Raw genomic sequence first — 22,125 nt, 5'->3', positions numbered from 1 at the left:
ACCTTAAAATTGAAACCACATACTTCAAAATTTTGCTTTGTGGCCTGGAGAAGCCTGATATGTACAAAGGTTCAGATCACAATATGATTTGTTACTGTCAATCAAGCTTGAGAAATGTGAATAGGGTGCTATCAGTGTAAATTATTGAAAAGCGTCATCAGTTAAGCTAAGATCACAATATCGATTCAGGGCTGGTGCCATCTAGCTTGAGGAATTTAGGAATAGTATAGATCATAGGCATGAGAACTGGAGATTTGGGGATTCTGCAGCACCCCAACCTCTCTGCCTAGTGTCCAGGGTCCCAGATGTCTCCCCATGCTCCAGAGGATATACTGCAAGCCCCGTGCTCAGGGTCCTGGCTTCTGGCACTGCACTCCATGGCTTTGCTCCTCGTCTCAGGGGTGGGGAGGACAGGAGAAAAGGGGGTGATATCAGCATCCCCACTCTTAAACATGTTTCCACTCCACTAATTCAGATTAATCAAACTATGTTAGAAATGTTATTTTTACACATGGTTCTGGTCTAGCATGTGTTTTACACATATTTCTAACTTGATTTTTCTGCATGTTTCCTGACTGTTGGAAAGTGGTTTTGCTGGAACAGAGTTTAAACACTAGTCTGTTCCTTAACTTGATTTGAACTCTAGCGTGACTGTGGTCTTTGCTACTTCACCCATTATTTCTTGTTCATTGAACAAGTTCCAAAAGCATTAACTCTGACATAGCAGATAATTCTCTTCCTTTCAAGTAATGTGAATTGAGGTCTGGAAGACACCATTGGAGTTTGTCTAATTAACTTCCTGTCACTACAGCCAAGGCAGAGTGTTAAGGTACAGTAGCTAACTCATTTTGCAGTCTCTCTATCTGGCAAGGAGTACAGATTGGAAAAAGTCTTTGCTTGAGCAAGATGTGTGGTAATATTGTTATGCTATACTAAAATGCTCTTTAAAAATAAATTAGATTCTCTTGAGAGTGAGAAATTGAGATCATCTACCACAGTCAGACATGATCCAGCCATTTTCCTCCTCATGTGACTCTGCACTTAATTGTTCCATGATCTTGAGATGGACAGGAGGGACTGGAATGAAAAATTACACCCACTCATTTCTGCTTGTGACTCAAGCAGGATGAATTCAGTTCTTCAGAAAGAAAAGACCAGGAGTAAGAGCCAGACTTTGTTTAAGCAGGAACAACTCATATTTACTCCAACCAGAGCAACATCTGCTTACACAGGGGCTGAGTTTATAGACACAAACCTCCTGCCCTGTCTACTCCATAAAAATTTTTAATGCCAGCAATATTAGTTTCACATGTAAATGTTCTATCACCCTTCTAGTAACCTCTTCCCCTAAAAAAATTCCTACAATGAATGCAGTTTGTGAATGGAAATATTCATACACTTTCAAATTCTCTCCAGAGAAACTAAGGCTCATCTCTCTCACACTCACACTTTCACTGTAATTTCACACCTGTTTTGTTTTCTTAGCAGTTGATTCTTTCCCTGTTATGCAGGACATGCATATTTCATTTTCATTAGGTTTTTTATATAGTTGAGTCCTAATGAGCAAGGAAAAGAGGATTCACTCCATGGAGCTGCCACAGAAAGGCCAGAGGGACCTCTTATACCTGTAAATGTTCTTGATTTGATGCATCTCTCCTAAATAATGATATATTTTACTGATGTTGAAACTGATAGCAATTACAGCCCTTGTAAACACTATCACAAAGAAATATGGAGAGAAATGGGGTGAAGTTCAGAGAAAATAAAAAGTATACTCCCTCCATCTACTTGTCCTTTACCTTCTCAATTGTGCAAGACCAAAGAAATCGACATTCACCAAGGCTATGTCTACCCTCCCAGGTTATTTTGAAATATAACTCCCAAAATATCTATTTCAAAATAAGCTTATTCCAAAGCTTATTTGGAAATAATGGGCTTGGTAGTGTGGATACTCGCCTTGTTATTTCAAAATAAAGGGAGTTATTTTGAAATAACTCCCCTGTGCAGGCATGCCCCAAGATGCAACAGTCTTACTGATTAAAAGAATGTGCGTTTAGCCACTATCCAACAACATGTTAGCAATAGTTCCTGTAAGTCAAACCTGAAATATGAAGGCCAGGCCTCAGTGGTGTATTTACATCATATGCAATTTATGATTTGTAACAATTGGAGATCTGGTCCATCACATTTGTAATCTCCTAACAATGAATGGCACTAAATTATCAAAACTTTCTGGACTGATCAATATCTAAAAGTAACTCATAGTTTGTAGTTTCTCTCCACTAGATGTACAAAACCAGGAGTTCATTTGGGGAAAGGAGTAGGGAATTTCTGTGCTATTTTATTTTATTTAGCCCATTGCCTAGCTCAATTGACATTATCAAATGTTTATGTCATTGAAGAATAGTTTTAAGTTTTATAACACACAAAAGGCTTGATTCCTCTCCTACTAAAGGATTAAGCTCTCAGACATTATATAATCTGTCCTAGACTGCTGGCAAATTGTACAGTCCACTGTAGCAATAAATCTAAATCTGACACCTGAACACCATTGTATAGTATATATTTAATCAGCTACACAATGTGCAAAAAAAAAAATAGTTAGAAAAAGAATAGGTCAATTGTAGAGAGCTGAGATGTTTATTGTATTAAAACAGACCAGTGGAGATTTTAAATGGCCCTATTTAGGAAGACACAGTGCTATGATAGTGTAGCATAGGCCTTGTTTACACTAAGGGCACTTTCCCAAAAATTGTCTGCTGTTTGCTAACACCAGTTCATCAACGCAGTGTTAGCCATATTTCCTCTGAGCAGGGCTGAAAACAGTAGTCACAAATAACAGTTCATTCACGCCATGCTGCTAAGACTGATGAAGCTGACTCTCCTGGTAAGGGTAGGAAACTCAAAAAATACCCTGTTAGATGGGGCAGGGCTTCACAGCCTGGGAAGGGGAAGGGCATGGTTGTTACGGAAAAAGGAACTGCAGAAGCATAAAAAGTAAGGGACTTGCTATATAATACACTGTAATCACTCTCTTGTGGCTCTTCCTGCTACACCCTTGCCTTTCCTTCCCCTTGGCATGTACCCTACACTCACACAGTACATGTGATACAATGTCATGTAACTAAAGTTATCTTGAACGTTGGTCCAAGGAGTCATTAGTATAATTTATATTGAAACAGAGCTGAGGAGACCCGGACAGAACCCCATTGTGCTATGTACTGCCTAGGATTTTGGACAAAGGCAATATGCAACACAAAGAGATTATTACTGTCCTGAATTATGACAGATGCGAGTACATGAAGTAACAGCAAACAGGATGAAAGATGAAGTAACAGCAAAATGATTAAGTTTTGTATGATAAAAGCAGGAGTCATTAAATACAGTTTAAAAAACCATGAAGCTTTTTTCTCCACAAAAGTTTCAGGCAGGACTGTCAAGTTAAGATAGCCAAAACTCATTCCAGGTCAATGACATAAATTCTATGTCAGCCAACTGGCGAATTTCACTACAGATCAGTAGCATCACAATGCAAACTCATTACATTTCCAGACTACTGAGTATAGTATTAGTTTCAGGGGGTAGCTGAGTTAATCTGTTACAGGGAAAAAAAACAACAAATGGTCTGGTAGCACTTTATAGACTAACAAAACATGTAGATGGTATCATGAGCTTTCGTGGGCACAGCCCACTTCTTCAGATGACCAGAGTTATGAGTTTACGATGTGTACACCCAAAATAAATAGGAGAGGGGAAGGGGAAAAAGGATGGAAGAAAAATAATTCATTCATTTCAGACTTAAAGGGGAAGAAATCAGTACTACCAGATTTTAAACTCTCTTTTGAAGGAGGAGGGAATAAATAGAAAACAATTAAAAAAATTAAAGCTGCTTTAAACAGGCATCCTTTTAAGTATACAATGCAGTATAGCAGCTCATCCCGTGCTATTCGAAGCTTAACAAAGTACATAGTATTACCAAGTGTAATTATATAGACCAGTTATTACCAGCATTACCCCTCACTGTTCTTCAACTTGCTCTTGAGGTTCTTTCATCTTGTTTTGCACCACAGGAACCAAATCAAGTGTTCCTTGTATATAGCACAGGGATTTGAACTCATAACTAAGCATAGTATCTTCATTTTATCATTTAAGGGAATCCAAATAATCACAGGTCTTTACCAGACTCCATGGCAGAATTGTATCCAATTCTGCTAAGCTTTCAAAGTAGACAAGTTCCAAAAAGCCAGAAAAATGTAATTATTTTATACCTGCTTTGAAAGGGTACATGAGGGGCACTGGATGCCACAAGTCACTAATGCAACATCACTGCTAGAGTAATTTACAAAAGAAAATTCCACTGTTTAATTTTTTCAGGGCAAAGCTGCAGATTCTGGAGCACATTTGTGTTTATATAGTTAGGAACAATATCTACTACTTATCTGATAGGTCTGAAGTCACTATCTTGACTGTTAACTATTCTTGTGTATTTCTTTTAAGAACAACCAATACATTCAGTTAGCTTAAGGCTAAATTTGGACTGCAGTATGATGGCAGTACTTGTCTAAATCTGTATTCTGATTGCTCTTGAATGCCATACATTGGGACAAATCACAATCTCAATAAGCTAAAATGGATAGACAATTTCCTTTGGCTCTGAAGTGTGTTGCCAGAATCTTTCTAGAGTGGCTCTGTAGAGCAGTATTTACATGACTGTGGAAGAAAGCTAAGAACTGGAGCTGACCGTTTCAATAGCAGATTGAAAAGACCGGGACTGTTTAACAGATGAGATGAATGAGTGGGGAGGTCATAGATAGATGTGAAATAATGAATGTGGTACAGATGGTTAATCTGGTGCTCTATTTACCCTTTCTTAAATATAAAAATAGGATATGCAATGAAATTAAAAGACAGTGACATTTGAAAATTTATAAAAAGAAATACTTTTTACAAAGTGAATAATTGACCTATGGAACTCCAGTAATCTTCAGGAGCTTAGTTGGATTCAAAAAAGTTTAGACATTTATATGAAAAGTTATATATGGTTACATGAGAGAAGATAAAATATTAAGACTATTAATTTCCTGCTCCAAATACGTAAGCAAGACCCTAATTTATGGGTTTAGAAAAGAAATTTATCCTACAAGTAGGTTGCTGTTGTTGTCAAATATGTATATTTTCCTAATACCCAGGATGAAGTCCCATTATGCAATGCATTGTACAAAATAAAACAAAGCCAAGGGAAGAAGTTAATTTTGCTCAGATATTTAACTTCTACGATGGAAAAGTGAATACATAAAACAATTTAAAAATTAAATGTTTTGGGAGGATTGGAGTTGAATATGTGAGGCAACTGATGCTGAAATAGCATGACTAACCAAGAAAACATAAGTACTTAAGTGTTTTAAGAGATTTTTTAAAATTACTAATTAGCGTCAGATCAATGAACATCAATCATAGGGGAATGTCAGTTTTGTTTGTCCTTCCAAATCCAATTCCATTAATTAATCCACTCTTCAGCCTTCATAGCAATGCACACTAACGCTCATCATAATAGGATTTCCGCACATGCATACTTGGGTGGCAGTTTCTTCAGCTGCTCTGACCTTAAAATGACAATGGATCTTCAGTGCATAGTGTGACTGCAATAACAGGCTACTGATTTTTAAATAAAATGTTGTTTGTTTCACTTTCAGAAAGTCCCTTTGACAAAGAGTCCTGATTCCTTTCCCAGACCTACACCCTGTTGGGGTTTGGTTGGTAGGGTCTTTCCTTTCTTTGCTATAGGGTTTAAGTAAGCTTTCATCTTTTCAGTGTCATATGATCAAGGTGCAAACACAGTTGACTGTTCAGTGTGAAAGAAAGTTTGAGAGTCCTAAAGAATATATACCTTTATCTGTCCCCAAAACATGAGCAGCTTGGGAGTAATGTTGCTATCTTTTCCATGTCACCTTGCCAGTGATCTTCTAATCTGTCCTGGAGCCACCTGTAAGAGTAAGAAGGAAATTCAATACCCATCCTTATTTTTTGTGCGGAGACTGCCAGGTAGGTTCCACTTAATACCAGCCACATTAGGGATTTTGTGAGATGCGCCCTGAACAAGATGTATTTAATTTATTTACTTTTTCCAGTGCTAGCTGATAAGGATGATTATTATATTGTTGTTAAGTAAGTATATATTATAGTAGTATGTTGGGACCCCTGTTGGGACGAGACCCTGCAAGCGGGGAGGATCAGCCTGAGCCCCTCCACTAGAATTTTGTAACCCAGTAAGCCCAAGTCAGCTAACCTGGGCCAGCTGCAGGTGTTTTATTTCAGTGCAGACATGTGGTATAAAGGCATGTTTACACAGCAATGTAAGCCCAAGGTTCGAGTTCAGGGACAAGCCTAACCCTCCCTTCTGTCTACACAAAAATCACATTAAGGGATCAGACAGACCCAAGATCCCAGAATCCTGTGTGGGTGGAGGATCTGAACCTGAGTCAAGCTGGGACCTACGGTTCAAGCCCTATTGCTTTCCATTATAGACACAGCCCCATTGGACTCATGCGCCCAGTGGCTAATTTCTTTGTTCTCTGGACAGTCAAGTTTTCCTATACTGCATCACGAACAAAGGGCCACATTTTGTGATGGGGCTTGGTAGCCTTGGGTCTGTGTATAATGTTGGGTAGATGCTACAGCTCCAGGTTGGTTCATCATTTCCTAACCTGGAGATACAAATAAATATAGGTCCTGAAGCCATAGATTAACAAACACAAGGTCTGCTAACTCAGGTTCTACTAACCTTGTGCTCACATTGCAGTGTAGTCATACCCTTGGTGTGTTAACAGTGAATTCACAGAATGCCATTCTCTGTTTAGTTTAGTTTAGTTTGGTTTGTGATAAAGTCTCTGGAAGTCTCTGATCTGAAAACAGAAGAATTAGTAATTGCTGAGACAATAGGCGCAATGCATACCAAATAGGGAGGTGTTGTACTATGTGAAAAGTATAAATTTCACTTACTACAGATTTTTCATCCAAGGATCTGAAAGAACTTCGGTAATGCTCATTAATACATAGAATACATAAGCAAGGTACTCTATGTAAATATTCTGTCTGTTGTACAGATAGATAAACCAAGGCACAGAGTTTTTTCCATGATCTACATGGTGTCAGTGACAGCTAGTATACTGAAACCAAGATTTCTCAGTCCCAGTATCCTGTTCAAGACACCAAACCTCCATTACTGTTTTATATCTTGGCCAGTTTATACCAGATGATGATATATTTTTGGTATAATCTCCTATTTATCCCTCATACTGAAAGTGGCAGTGCCCTCAAAAGTATAAGGCCCACAGTTTTAGCATGGACGTAGCGTGGATGTACTTTAGTTTTATTTGAAATTAAGTGTTTTCAGGGACTTTGCGAAGCTTTTTCTGTTCAAATGGGGGTATGTCTTGAGTTGCACTTTGAATTTCCAGAATCTCAAGTGAATCCAAACAGAATTTCATCTGGTTTTGAATCAAAGCCAACAAGCTCTTCATGTTGTAACATGAAACAACAAAGCAACCAGGTTCTCTCAAAAGTTTTGTCACTTTAGGGCTGAGTCTTGAGTTTGTGATGAAACTGGGTGAGTTGCATGTGGTGGTTTCAGGTTCTAGGGCAGAAATGTGACAAAAATCAGGTTCTAGGCAGAGGTGAAAGTAAGCCAGTATGGGCAGGTACGATGTGCTGGAATTAAAGTGGCTAGTACAGTTCAGCAAGCTATTTATAGCCAGTACAGCGTACTAGAAAGGTATTGTTCTAGCCACTCCATGGAGTTGCCTCTCAGGAGAACAGGGCCAGGGGAGCTGGAAGTGGTACAGCAGCTGGAAGAGCTGCCAGCGTTCTGCTTCTTTTCCTGCACGTTGCTGCCCCTCCCAGTGGGGAAAGGAGCAGAACTCTCAGCATATTTCCCAGTAAGGCTACAGTTGTCCAGAGCCAGAGGAGACAGAGCTCTGTGGAAGTGTAAGAAGCCCCAGACTGAAGGATGGGGTGGAATCATGTATCTGACCACACAAATAATGAGTAACAAATTGTGCTATTTTCTTACAACTCTTCAAGTAGAATTGTTGCAATGAAATTGCTGATTCCTTAGGTACCATTAACATTTTGTGCAATGAAAAAGTAGCTTAAGGGCCAGGGAACAAGTAAGGCTGCATAGAAACACAAATGTTTTGGTGACATTTGCCAGTTCATGGGCATTGAAGGTAATTGCAGATGTGTTCAACATATCTTCAACATGAAGTCAAACTATGGATACTTTTCTTGTACTGGTAGTTGCTTGAATTTGTGATATAGCAGAGGTAAAACAGGTTGAAAAACAGATTTTCTGTCTGACCAAAAATTTTGAAATTTCAGAATATTTTCATCCCACATCAAGATAAAAGCCAAAATTGTGACATTTTTCACAACAAGAAAAGGGGAAAACTGTTGGGTCAATCAAAATGTTTCATTTCAATTTCAACCTTTTAATTTGTTAATATATAAAGTAAAGTACATTTCTAAATACAGTGATTTTTAAACGAAAAACCGAAACATAATTTCCAAAATGTTGAAACAAGATAATTCAAAACGTGTTTTCCCTGTTTTTCTACATGAGTGTTTGGTTTTGTCAAGATGGCATTTTCTAACAAAACTTCCAACAAAAATTTTCTAATTAGCTCTAATTCTGTCATAGTTTAGAAATCACTTTCATGGCTACAGCCTTCTTTTGCAACCTTCATCAGAAGTTGAAGTAGTTTTACAATGTTTCATCTTGATCGGCGAAAACTGCAAATCTCCACAGACCACATTTTGGCCAATGCTGCATAACCAATTGTTTTATTGTAGCTGTTGTAAGCAGACCTTGATAAGAACTGCTGCCAGACACATCCAATCCTCATGTTAACATATGGAAAAGATTAGAGCTTTCAAAGAAGGTTGAAGCCATTTTGATAGCATTGATTAGTTCCTTATTTTAAGTTTTGCCATTTCATGGGTAAGATTCTTTCTTAAATTACAGAGATTTTAGTTTTTCCACTGCAAATAATAAAACTAGTTTTGTTGTGTGAATCCAGAACCTTAAAGTGGCTATTAAAGATGTGACTTTTGTCATTTGAAAGTCATGTAGATAGGCTGACTCACTTGCAATGCACAATAATCAATTAGCATACCCGAGTGTTGTGTTACTTCTCAGTGATTTGGTATTGTATCTGTTTGGCTTCATTTTTTAGATGATTTCTAAGAATCCTCACTGTATGGGCAATGCTCTGGGTTACCCACTGTGATACTTTAGGGTTCAACCTAGCCCCAAAAGGGGTAATGTCACTGCATGCCCTGAAACTGGCTTTCTTAAATGGTGGCTTATAACCCTGACACCAACAGCTGGCAGACAAGCAGGCAGGCCATACCCTGACTTCATGGCCTAGTTACTTTTTGCAGAATTACCCCAACATCCTCATAGTCCCAAATGTTTTCAAAACTGTCTGCCCTGTAGTGTCCAGTCCTCTTGTACTTGCAGAAGTTAAATTTGCTGCTCCTTTAAAGAGACAGCACACTGCAGCTTATTAACATAACTGGGATTGATAAATTCTCTATTTCATTCAAAGCACTGGGTTGGCTTAGGGAAAAAGTAAAACAAGATTTTTTAACAAAAGGACATACGTTTAATTGAGGTCAAGCACAAAGAATGGAAAGAAAATGGTTATAAACTAACAAAAGTAAAAAAAAAAAAATTATCCGAGACTAAAATTTAACTTAATCAGCTAAAGTTCTTGTTCAAGATAGTTTCCCTACTTACAGCAACTTCTCCAACATGACTGTTCTAGCCAGGATCCACTCTTAAAGGAAGCAAAGTGCTGGTTTCTTTGATCTATCAAGAGACGGATAAGTCTTGGGTTTTGTCTCCCCTTTCATTTTATACTTTGCCAAATAAACCTTTGAAATGTATTCTTTGAGAAGTGAGCCCAAACAAAGCATCTCTCTTGCTGGGCTTGTAGATGTTCTGCAGTCTTTCCAAAATTCAGCTACCCTGTCTCAAGAGGCAAGAAGGCTTCTGGTGCAATCTCCATCCTTGTCAAGACTATTAAGTGATCACCTGTTCCCGCTTGCTCTCCTGATGGCTTTGTTCACCTTGCATATAAATGTGCCTTTCTTTATCTTTGTCACATCTTCTTAATTTACATTGAAAACACTTTCTAGCAGGTGGGGACTACATTCCCTTTGTATGGAACAGGTGTTGCTTAGCCATTGCTTGCCAAATACATTTGAAAAACATATCTCCGGCATGTAGCTATAAAGTCCTTTGTGGGTTTGCTGTACATATGTTCTTCAAGAATATTAATGGTCACTCAGTTAACAGTTTTCCAGTGATATATTACATGCCACCTTTTGGCTATATATCATGACAATAGGGTGCCATTGGGCTTTGGGGCGCTCTTAGGGTCACATTCAGCTTACTGCTCAGAGTTGTCGACTGTGCCATTCTGAAGGTGTCCCTTGCAGTGTAAATGTAGCAACAATCTGGAATAGCTCAAAGTAAGGGTACGTCTAAACTGCAGCACTTTTCCAGGGCACCGGAGGTCTCCCAGAAAAGCTCTGCTGCGTCCAAGGAGGTTTTTTTTTCTTTCTGACATTTGGCCCCATGTAGGCTGTGTCCAGACTCCATGCCTCCGTCGACGGAGGCATGTAGATTAGCCAGATCGGAAGAGGGAAATGAAGCCGCGATTAAAATAATCGCGGCTTCATTTAAATTTAAATGGCTGCCCCGATCTGCCGATCAGCTGTTTGTCGGCAGATCGGGAGAGTCTGGACGCGATGCCCCGACAAAGAAGCCTTTCTTCATCGACACAGGTAAGCCTCGTGAAACCAGCATTTCTTATTTAAAGTGTTTATGAGAATTAGGGGGGAGGGTTCAACACTTTTCTTCCCTCTCCTTGTGAGAGTAAGCAGCAGCCTGTGCTTAAAGGCCCACTGCCACCTGAAGTCCCAGCTGCCACCTCCATGGAGTCCTGGTTGCTGGCCCTGGTGCCTCAGGGATTGTATTGGTCACTGGCCCACAGGATCCACTGTGGGGGCTGCACTGCTGCCTAGAGACCCAGCAGCTATATTTCAGGCCCCTGCGTCCTTACCATTGGCTCTGTGTCCAGGACTCTGCAGCCATCCCCAATCTTGCCTCAGCCCAGGAGGGCGAGGGGTGTGGACGAGGTAAAGCAGGTGGGTGAGAGAGCGTAGCTCACCATCCACACCCTAATTTTTTTTCCAGTACCACTGGAGTGTAGACTTGTGCTTTATAACCTGTGCGTGACACAAGGAGGCCTTTATACTTAAATGGTCCATGAGCTAGCATTTGATCAGGGTTATAACTATACACACGTGTATATGTTCATACCTTAAACACTTGTTTCATGACACATTTGGTTTGACACATCTTACAGCATTTTAAGGAATAAAGCTGTCCAAAAGCCCTTACAAACTATTTAAGTAAAAACAATTGCTTTTAAAACTTTAATAAGTATTTTTATAATGATTATTTATTACAGTGGCAGTGTCGATAGCTAGTTTTATTTTTTTTAACCTGGTGTTGTAATTTGGCTTTTTTGGTTCGACATTGCATGTAGCAACACATTCCCATCAGTGTTCCCTGAAGGTTGAGAGCTTGTACAACCACTCAGGAGAGATTCAAATGCTGCCAGGCTGATTAGCAGAGCGTCCACTGCTAGGATTTTTGTTTCTCCTGGTAGTGCACATTTGCACATGCCTTGGTGCACATAAAATTATTCTGCACATAGATGAAAAAGATTAGAAGGAACATTGTTTCCCATTAGTGCAATTATTGTTATGGCTTGTATTGCCATGAGAATTAAACTAAGTTTTTTGACTACTGGGTGTAGGGTAACATCCTCTGGGATTGTCCACCAAGGTGTTTCCACTTCCTTTTGCACACTTTCTACTTGCATTTGTTGTTGGATAAGATGAGCTATAGGTAGCAAGCCTTTTTGGCTTTTTTTTTTTTTTGCCACCAACTCATGTATGTTTAATTGTAATTGCTCCACTGCGGGGACTAATTGAAATAATAAATTGAATAGGTTGCTAGGAGGAGGAATAATTTCAGTGGCAGTGCTAGTGCAATCTTTAGCATGGCAAGTGAAGACATGACCTAGGAGAGTCTCTATCCATATTCATCTCTTGGTGCAGGGGATCCTCCACCTCAAGTGTTAGTAAGGGTTTGTCTCCTTTATTTCCCACTTGAGAGGGAGTATTTCAGCATCTTCTTTCTGCTCCTGAATCAAAGCAGCAGCTCCTTTTTATGCCTTCCAGACTGCGTGGGAGAAGGCACAGCAGTGACACAGTTCTGTGGTATCTTTCAGCTCAGCTTGCAGCTCAGTGTTCAGTGCCTTGGGCCTGTTCTGAGGCAGAGAGAGACAAGGGCCAACCTGTTTTCTCATCAGGGGAACTGGCTCCCAAAGTTTTATGCTGTTCCCAGACTCCTTGTGATGGATTCTTGGAGACTTGCACCCAAATTCAGAGGTCCTTTTTGAACACAGGACCTAGATATCTGCCAATGGCTGCCTTTGCCACCCTTGTCAATTCTATTATAAGTGGAATAACAAAACCACAACAAGAGATTTCATGGGATATGTTTTGTGACATGCTGAGCTAAAACACAAGTAAACCTCATAATCTTAATGCATATTGCAGATAGGATGTAACAGTGTACTCAACTAAACGCTTAACAAATAAGCGGGTGCTTATCGGTTAGCGTTATCAACTACATGCAACACTACCCTCCTTCCCCCCGCTAGTGAATTTTTGAGCTGTCACACAGGGAGGCTGGTTCAGTCCTGGTTCATGCCAGGACCCTATATCAAACCCTGCTGTCACTCTGCAGTATAAGTGCATGTAGTGCAGAGCCGCAGGAGAGGTAGTTGCCGGATGCAGCAGGAGCTGGGATAGACTGGTAGCAATGCTACCCCTTATTGACTAATTTTGTAGTTGACAAAAATTTTGTCGACTACATGATTAATGAATTACTCATTTCTTAACATCCCTAATGCAGGCACTTATCTGGCTCTCATCTGAACCCCTCATAACACCCCTGTGAGGTAGAGAAGTACTGTTATCTCCATGATACAGATAATGGCACAGCAACTTAGAGCATGTCTACATTGCAGCCCAGGTAGTGAGCCTCACTGCTGTGCGTATGTTTAGAGCCCTGCAAATCCATGCGGCTATCCACTTTATATCCGTGGGCATCCACATGCATGGATGTCAATGCAGGTATCTGCAGCTCATTTTTGTGGATACAGATGCGGATACAAATTTTGTATCTGCATAGGGCTCTATGTATGTTGCAGCGTGGGCAGCAGCTCTGGCTAGATACACAGGTCCAAGTCAGCCTGAGCCCGTGGATCCAAATTTGGGCAGCTCGCCTGAGCCAGGCTGCAGTGTGCACATTGCTAACTTTAGCTCACTAGCTCAAACTGGAACGAATCTTGTCTGTCTACTTGGGCTCACTCACAGCTGCAGTTTAAACATACCCTAAGCTTGGCGGTACCATACAGGGTATGTATAGCCACATGCCACAGTGAAAAGCAGGCTGTGCTCGTATTGCAGTGGGTACACAAACAGTGTGTAGCTGCCTTTGGCAGGGAAAGACTCCAGCAGTTGAAAGCTGCTGGAGCTTTTCCTTGCTGCCTCAGCCCTCTCCTGTTGCTGGAGTCTTTCACTGTGGCAAAAAAAGTCAATAATTCTTTGCTTTTCTTAGTTTTCACAACCATTTGGAGTTTAAAAAACCCCCTACCAGTTTTCCCCTATCTTCTACTATTGCAGTAGCTTCCAAATGCAAACCATCTCCTCCTGGAATGGACAGAAGACACATGGGAAATCTGGGTACTTTGTCCCTCCCAGCAAGGAACCTGAGTATTGCAGAGTAAAACAATGTAATGATGTTCTGTTTTAAATCTGATAGCCTCATTGCAATAAGTTCTTAAATGATTATTCGTTCCATTCCAGTAGGGCACGCAACATGCAATGCAGGGAGGAGAGAACTTCTTGTCCTACAACCTCTGCGCACTTGTGCAAGAGCCAAAGGGGAGAAAAGCAGCCCAGGAAGAGACAGAAGTGGTGAGTACAGAGCAGCACCACTAGTATAGCAGGGTTGTTCAGAAACATTATGGCTTCAACCCTACTCTCCAGTTAAGCTCTGTTGCTATTGCACTTGTGGGTGCCTGTACTACAGCTTTATCTTTTAAAGCAATGAGACCATATGTATCTGAGGCAAGGTGGATGTCACTCTTAGATTTGAAAATGGAAAGAAGACACTTTGTTAGTGTTCAAGCAGTAATTACAATAACGTTGGATCCAGTTGTAAATATAGGTGAAGATGTGGGATTCTGTGCTGAGGTCATACTGGAATAAGGTCTCCAAATACTCATCAATTATCTCCTGGCTCTGAGGAAATAATCAGACAGGGATAAATACTTTGGTCTGTCAGAACATTCACGTGAACTACAGTTAAAAGTTATTCACCATAAAAGAACATTGCTTCTAATTATTATTATCAGCAAAACATTCCTGGCCAATAGTATGATAGTGGTACTAGAGCCTAAACCATTTTCAACTTTCTGATTTACATCATGCAATAAATGTTGGTGGTTTAAAAATGCATTATTATTAAAAGTATCATTGCACTGAGATTCTTAGTTCCTAGTCTAAGATGAATTATTATTTTTGTATTGACTGATAATGCCTTTTTCTCAGCTCTGCATAACTGTGTTTGGTGACTAGCACCTCTCTGAGAGAAAGGCATGCGCTCCCTCAGATCTGAAAGGTTTCCTTGTAAATCATTCTTAATTAAATCATTAAACCTTGAAGCCTAAAATAAAGGAGGTGAGAAGGTGTAAAATATGTTCATGTATGTCATTGTGTTAATTTATAATATATCTTATCATGCTGCATAGGAGGAAAAAGCAAGTTAAGCATTTTTAAGAAACCACATGATCAGTATAATTGATGCATTCGGCATTTAGAACATACATATAATAGTTCATTGTAATAATAAGATTGGCCAGCCAATACTTTGCCTTGGAGACCATTACTTAAGCAGATGACGCTTGACCCCTTTCTTTTAGAACTTCCAGAGGTTTGCCAGAAAGAACTTTTTTGTGCCAGTCAGTCTTTAACATCTCCCTCTGAGCAGCCTCGGTTTTTCATTTAACTTACTTTTGAACATTAATCCTCCTTTTATCCCAAGGATCTTTATGAGAAATGGATTGGGTTTGAAGCCTTTTCATAACCACAGTTGTAAATGGTTCCCTCATATGGGTATACATCTGTCACAATGAAGCAACAATGTGTGTGATAAAGACAGATGTATTTTTAATGGAAAAATGTTACTAAACAATGGCTAAAAGGGAGCAAGCAATATGCTGCATAGTATATTTAAGATCGTTTCCCTCTGCTAGCTCTCTAGAACTAACATGCTCCCAAATCTGTAGATAGTTAAAGAAATTCAGTATGAACAGATATGAAAATGCAGTAACTCTAATGAAGAGTCAGATATCTTTTGACATAGCTCTGATAGCTATAATTGATGCCCAGTTCCTGAGGTATTATTATTGACAGGCGTAGGAAATGGACAGAGAAAGATTTGCAGCCAAAAGAGCAAACCCGATTAAAGCATCCAGAGTAAACAGATGCTGACTCAGGAAAAGAAGAATGTATTGGCCATAACCTCACAGGCTTAAATAGAGCAGAGAAAAGCGAGTGGTTGCGTTGTGACACCATTGGAAGGCAAAGACATAACAGTGAACAAAATGTTTAAACATGAATGCCAAAAATTACGAAAGAAAGTTCATTCATGGTGTTGTGTACTTGCAAAATAGGCCAGAGAGCCTACTGCAGGAAGGAAATTGTATCAAATTAGAGTTGCTATAAAAAGCCCTATTCCTCTTTTTGTGTCAGTCTCCTCCCAGCACATTCAATGGTTGGCTATTGCTCATCTCTTCACTCTAGAGCCACCATCTTTCATCTTCCTCTTTTCTACATAACACCCAATATCCCTTTTTCCCCCTTGTAGCAACTGTCACTTCTGCAATCTTTATTGCAGAATCATTTGAGTTGAAAGAAACTTCTAGCCAATCATCTAGCCTACCACTTTGCATCACAATGGAAATGCTTTAATTTTCATTGTTGACAGAGAGATAACGAATCTACCATCAACAACACCCACAATCAGGGTTCCCTCTAAGGTTTGTGCCTGTGTGGATGTACACCAAAAATGTATGTCCCACCAACCTCCTCAGCAAAGCCATGGGAGTGGGGCCGTGTGGCAGATAGCTGTGTAACAATATGTTTTTTCTGTAGCCATATTGGAGAGCCTAAACTAAAGCCGACTTCTACTCCACGATGAGCACTATGAGCTGAGTGTCCACTGTAACAATATGATTTTTCTGTAATCATGATGGAAGGCCTGTAGCCATATTGGTAAGCCTAAATTAAAGCCGCCTTCTGCAGCCAGACTGAAGAGCAGCAGCCATTAACTGTAAAGCCTGCAGTGTCATACTCACATTCCATCTAAATTGCATTAAAATAGTGTCACTGTAGGCTGTGAGAAGGTGACCTTGTCCTAATGGCACCCACTGTCACCAGATAAAGAAACAGATATCAAGATGGATAGAGAAAACTTAGTTAACAGCATTTCGTCTGGTAAGAAACTGCTTATCAATAGTTGAGGTTGTGGAATCCTCATTCTATGATTATTGTCCTCACTTTCCTATTGTTTGTTAGTGTGATCTCTGCCTGGTTTGTAACTGTTTCTGTCTGCAGTATAATTAATTTTGCTAGGTGTAAATCAACTAAGGTGGCGGGGTATGATTGGTTAGGTAATTCTGTTACAGTATGTTATGATTGGTTAGTAAAATTATATTAAAATAATTGGTTACGGTACAGCTAAGCAGGACTCAAGTTTCACTATACTATATAAACAGGGATCCAAGAAGGAGACCAGCAAGAAGAGCAAAAGGGAAAGGAAGGAAGGAAGGAATTAACTCACCTCCAAGTCACAACCTCCTCTGCATGACTGTGACGTGCAGCAGCTAAGGGTGTGTCTAGACTACAGAGTTTTGTCGACAAAAGTGGACTTTTGTCGACAAAACTATACCTGCATCTACACTACCGCTGAGTTCTGTCGACATAATGTTGACAGAACTCAGCAGTTTTGTCGACGCTGGTAAACCTCATTTTACGAGGCATAACGCCTTCTGTCGACAGAGTTCTGTCGACAGAAGGTGTTATTGCATGTAGGGTTGTGTCTAGACTACAGGGTTTTGTCAACAAAGCAGCTTGCTTTGTCGACAGAATTGAATGTAGTCTAGACGCTCTTTGTTGACAGAAGCTTTGTCGACAGTATCTGTCGACAAAACTTCTGTCGACAAAACCCTGTAGTCTAGACGTACCCAAAGATCCAGAGAGACTGACCTTGCCTGGCCAACAAGGGAAGTCTGCCTGCTTTTACCAGGATTGGTGAGCATGACACTGTGTGGTTAGCATGGGTATTCTAGTTGTTTGGGAATTGTCAATAAATGGAGGATAAGAATGTTACTGTGTAAGGCTCTTTCAGTGGCAAAAGATCCCTCAAACACGAAGGAAGTTACGCCCTGAGCCCTAGGAATTGGGTAAGGGTGGGTGTGTAAATGAACAGGGCTGCACCTTGAGCCCTAGAAACTGGGTAAAGGGGTGTGTCCCTAAAGTGTGGAAGGGACAGAGAAATTTGTGCGGGTAACAGCTGCCCTGCCCCAAGAGTAGCTGGGCAGCCACTATGTGGCCTGCATAGGAAGCGCAAACTACACCCAGCTGGATAGAGCTGAGCCCCCCAGCTCTGTACCTCATGCCGGTCCTCCGCACTAACCCCACAGCCCCCCTTCTTTCCCTCCCATGTGAGCACACAGAAATTGCCTGATTTGGGCTGGGAGAGGGAGCAGGGAACACTGCTGTGCTATTTCTTCCACGACTCCCCACACTTTGAACCTTCTCTGCTTTCCATCTGCCAGAGGGTGACTGAGTGGCAGCAAGCAGGTGGTGCTCCAGAACGTGATGACAGGGGACAGTCACCGGAGCAGCTACCTCCTAAGCACCCCCCCCTTTCATAACATGGCAAAGGGTTCTCCTCCTCCTCTTCAACAGTGCTGTGTGGCTGAGGAATGGAGTGGCCACTGGGCTGTGGTGGATGGGAACTTCCTCTATGTGTGTGTAGGATACATGGTAAGCTGGGAGGTGGGGGTAGGTTTTGGTGCTACACAGCTGAGCCAACACACTGCCCCACAGCACCCTGGGCAGGGCAGGAGCTGCAGTTCTCCAGGTTTCCTCTAGATGTGCCATCACTAACTGCGGGTTAATCTTCGGTCCTTGTGAGAGGGGAGCCACCCTCTGCATAGGCGGAGTGGAGGGGCGTGTGCAGACCTCGGTCATTGTTTAGTGGGGTGGGATGTTCTGTGCGGGAAGGGAGCGGGTATTTCAGATCTCACCGGTGGAATGCTGGTGTAGCTGAGCTCGATTCCCAAAGACCGTAATGGCCGCCTGGCCCAGGGCAAGGGGCGTGTGTTGCCTCAGCTAGAGGCAGGGATTTGGGGAGTCCAGGGCGAGGGAATGAGAGTGGGGATTTCATTCCCAGATGCCAGTGGGGTGACCTGAGAGAGACTGCACTTGCCCCTGCTCACCCCTTCACCTTTTTCTTCTGCTCCTGTGGGGAGTGACTTACTGAACTCACCCCACCTCCCTCTCTCTGGCCCCCCTTTTGTTCCCCATCTGTGCAGGCAAGGATTCTCTAGAAAAAATGCTTTCATTTGCACCCATGTGAACAGCCCTGAGCAGATATAAAATTTGTATCCACAAAAATGAGCCACAGATCTCTGCTCCCACAGATGTGGAAGCCTGTGGCTATCTGCAAATATGTAGAGCTCTAAATACAACATTTATATGCACATCCATATCTGCAAAAATGAGCCACAGATATCCACATCCATATCTGTGGATACCCACAGATTTAAGGTGGATATCCGAGGATTTGCAGGGCTCTACCCGTGTGCTATCCACCCAGTCGCATTTCCCAGGTGCTCTGAGTGGGGATCCCATGCAGAGATTCCTCTCATGCCCACCTATCCCAAGCCACTTGTTCTGTCAAAGGTACCTAATGTGATTGTTCACTGAGCAGATAGAGTATTTCTTTGTCACCTGAACAGAGACAGTTAGCAGGTGTTCCCGAGGGTATCCCTGTGGAATCTCTGCTTGGAGGTAGCAGCAGAGCATGATGTGTGGTGCATTTGATCTAGCTATTGGTTCTTTGACTTTGCTTTCTGTATAGTGTCTGCACAGCTGAGTTATAGGTATCTAGGTAAGCAGCTGACATGGATCTGTTGCTTGGGGCTGTCGTAAAGGTCACGAGATTCCAACCCTTGAAGCTTTGATCGGCCTAGTTTGAAATCTGAGTGGTTAATTGCTCCCTGGTGGTGTGGGGCAGAGTGGGGAGACTTGTTCACTTTCAAGGCAAACTCAAGAGCCCTGAACAGAGAGCAGTTCATACGAGAGTTTTAGAGGAAGTTGAGAGAAAGATTGTGAGAGGTTTTCCTTCCAGCTTTGTTTCTACATGCCATTTCAAGATGCCCAGCAATGAATAGTGATGGTAGTGGTAAAAGGTGCACAGGATGAGGGTACAGGGGTTGGGGAGCCCATGGATGCAGGAATGGTGGGAGCAAGGCTGGGTGGGAGCAAGACTGGATGCCAAGATAGGTTTTTAGGGGTGTGTGTGCAGGGTCATGATCCTTGTTAATTATTCCTTGTTTTAGTATTTTTTCTTCCATAACTATATGTAAGCAGGGGCTGAACTGCTGCTTGCTATCAGCCAGCTAAAAGGAGGGGTGGGTGTGCCCACTACAATTGTTTAGCTCTGCAAGGTAATTAACTGTTAACTGTTATGTAAATACAGCTCAGGAGAGAATCCGAGGTGTGTCTATGTAAATCCCATTCAGCCAGGGCTGATGGAAGGTCAGTGTTGGAATGGAATGTGGAGAGTTGTAAATAATTTGGGACTGTTGTGGGGGTAACTAAGCATGCTACCCCTAAATGTGGGAACTGTAAAACATGCCACCAGTGCATGCAGGAGAGACACCACCATCATGGTAAGAGGTCTCGAAGAACAAGCCTCCCCACTTCCAGAGTTGAGTGAACTGAGCTGGGGGGAAGGGTTAAAGGGCTTGAGTCAGCCTGCTTCACACCTGCCAGGTGTGAGCTATAAAACTGGCCCAGCCTGCACCTTTCCCCCTTTGTTTTAAGGACAGACCTAAAGCAGACTCCCTGAGGAGACTTTTCTTTTGCTAGTCCAGTGAAAGCTGGATTCATTTGCCAGTCCAGCTGGTGGCTAAAGAGTTGAAATCACTGAGAGCTGAAATCACTGGTTTGGCTGAGAGCCAGGCCTATTGCAGCCAGTAAAGTGGCGGCGACCAGTGGCGTGGCATGGAGTGGCAACAGGTGAGGAGTGGCCACCTGTAGTGTGGCGTGGAGATGAGGCAGGCGAGGAGCAGTGACCAGCAGCTTGGCGTGGAGCGGCAGCAGGCGAGGAGCGGCGACCAGTAGCGGCAGCAGATGAGGAGCAGCGACAGGCGCCCAGCAGAGCATTCAGTGGCGTGGGACGAGACAGCTGGTGGAGCGTGGCGGAGTTTCATATAAGGTGACACCTATATATCCCTCCACCCCCATTTCTACCCAGGTTGGGAGGTGAAACCCTGTGGGTGAACTTTGGGACTCTGGGTGGCGTGGACCAGGGACAGAGACTTTTGGGGGGTCGGACTCTTTGGACTTCGGGCCATTCTTGGCTGGGGAGGGGGGGCTTGGCTCATGTTTGGGTTATGAACTCTGTTTGTGGTGTTTTCCCCAAGCTAATGCCGTATGACTTCTCTCTCTGTTTCATTAAATGTTTCTTTCCTACACTCAGACTCAGTGCTTGCGAGTGGGGAAGCATTGCCTCCCAGAGGCACCCAGGGGTGCGTGAATTTCCCAGATTACTGGGTGGGGGCTCAAGCCGGTTCTATGTGAGATGGACCCCAAGATATTGAACCCAGCCCTGGTTACTGCCAGGCCTACCCAGCAGAAGGGTTACATATATATTTGTTCGTAACTAGTGGGTGCCACGGTGGCACACATTCAAACAAGTGCACAGGACGTCACTTTTGGTGCACAAGACAAAACTCACTCCACTCACAGATGGAAAATCTTAGAGAGAACACTGCCCACTATGTATTATTGTCCAACCAGAAATTCCTTTCACTTGGGATTATAGGGTTTTCAGACTGCTCTGAGATCTGTTATTCACAAAGAAATTTGCCAAGATCATCCTCTTCCATTGAAAGACCAAAGTATCAACTCACAGCCTACTTAATCTCAACTGCACCGTAACACTGGAGTATTTGGCATGCTCCCCCTAAACAGATTTCCTACATGAGATCCACTGTGAGGTAAAACAAAGAAAATTGCGTTTATAATCTGAAGTGGTTTGTTCTGTTGGAGCTGCACATAGCCTGAAGACAACTGAAATTTATTGAGTTTTCTTATTGCTTTCCCTCTTAGAAGGCCTGAACTAGCTTCTGGAATAGATTATAAGGAAATCCAACATTCCCTATAAAAGAAAATACAGTAAAAATAGCATATGATTAAATGGAGTGAATAGATGTGGTCTGTGATCTTAAAACAAAAATGTTTTTGAAAACAAAGCATGTAAGTACCAGTGAAAATCATTGTCAAAAATATGGTTCCTGATGACCATACCCAGTTTACAACGTGGAACAAATTGCAGCTGTCTTCATTTTTAATAGCAGAATGAGGTCTCAGCATGTGATTATTGCTAGTTATTACTTACATCATGTGTACATACCACATATTATTATAATAAAATTGAAGAGGAATTTCCTGCCCCCAAAAGTCTAATCTAAGTCAAAACAAGGACAGGGACATGAGCTCGGAAAGATGAGAGGGTTATGTTTAGGCAGTTATATGAGACGTGAATCTAGCGAACAAGTAATGCAAGCCTCCATCTTGATAAGGGTGGCCTTCTGCATGGCTCATTGCATTCTCAGTGCA

The 22,125-nt window shown here is 41.9% G+C and overlaps 1 long non-coding RNA gene across 10 annotated transcripts in view; it reads left to right on the top strand.

Moving 5' to 3' along the window:
- LOC112545567 (uncharacterized) overlaps positions 1–22,125 on the top strand; it is a 246,728-nt gene that overhangs the window by 53,377 nt on the left and 171,226 nt on the right. For 8 of the 10 annotated variants that reach the window (XR_016348845.1, XR_012901639.2, XR_016348844.1 and 5 more), the window contains one exon: positions 14,011–14,121. This is a non-coding gene — a long non-coding RNA (uncharacterized LOC112545567). The remainder of the gene's footprint in view (positions 1–14,010; positions 14,122–22,125) is intronic. The other 2 variants (XR_016348848.1, XR_016348849.1) reach the window with 1 other exon arrangement.

Source organism: Pelodiscus sinensis, chromosome 2, assembly GCF_052426305.1.
Source record: "Pelodiscus sinensis isolate ZL-2025 chromosome 2, ASM5242630v1, whole genome shotgun sequence".
NCBI classification, from domain to species: domain Eukaryota; kingdom Metazoa; phylum Chordata; order Testudines; family Trionychidae; genus Pelodiscus; species Pelodiscus sinensis.
Note: the sequence above shows the minus strand (reverse complement) of the source record. Positions and strands in the feature narration are given on the sequence as shown.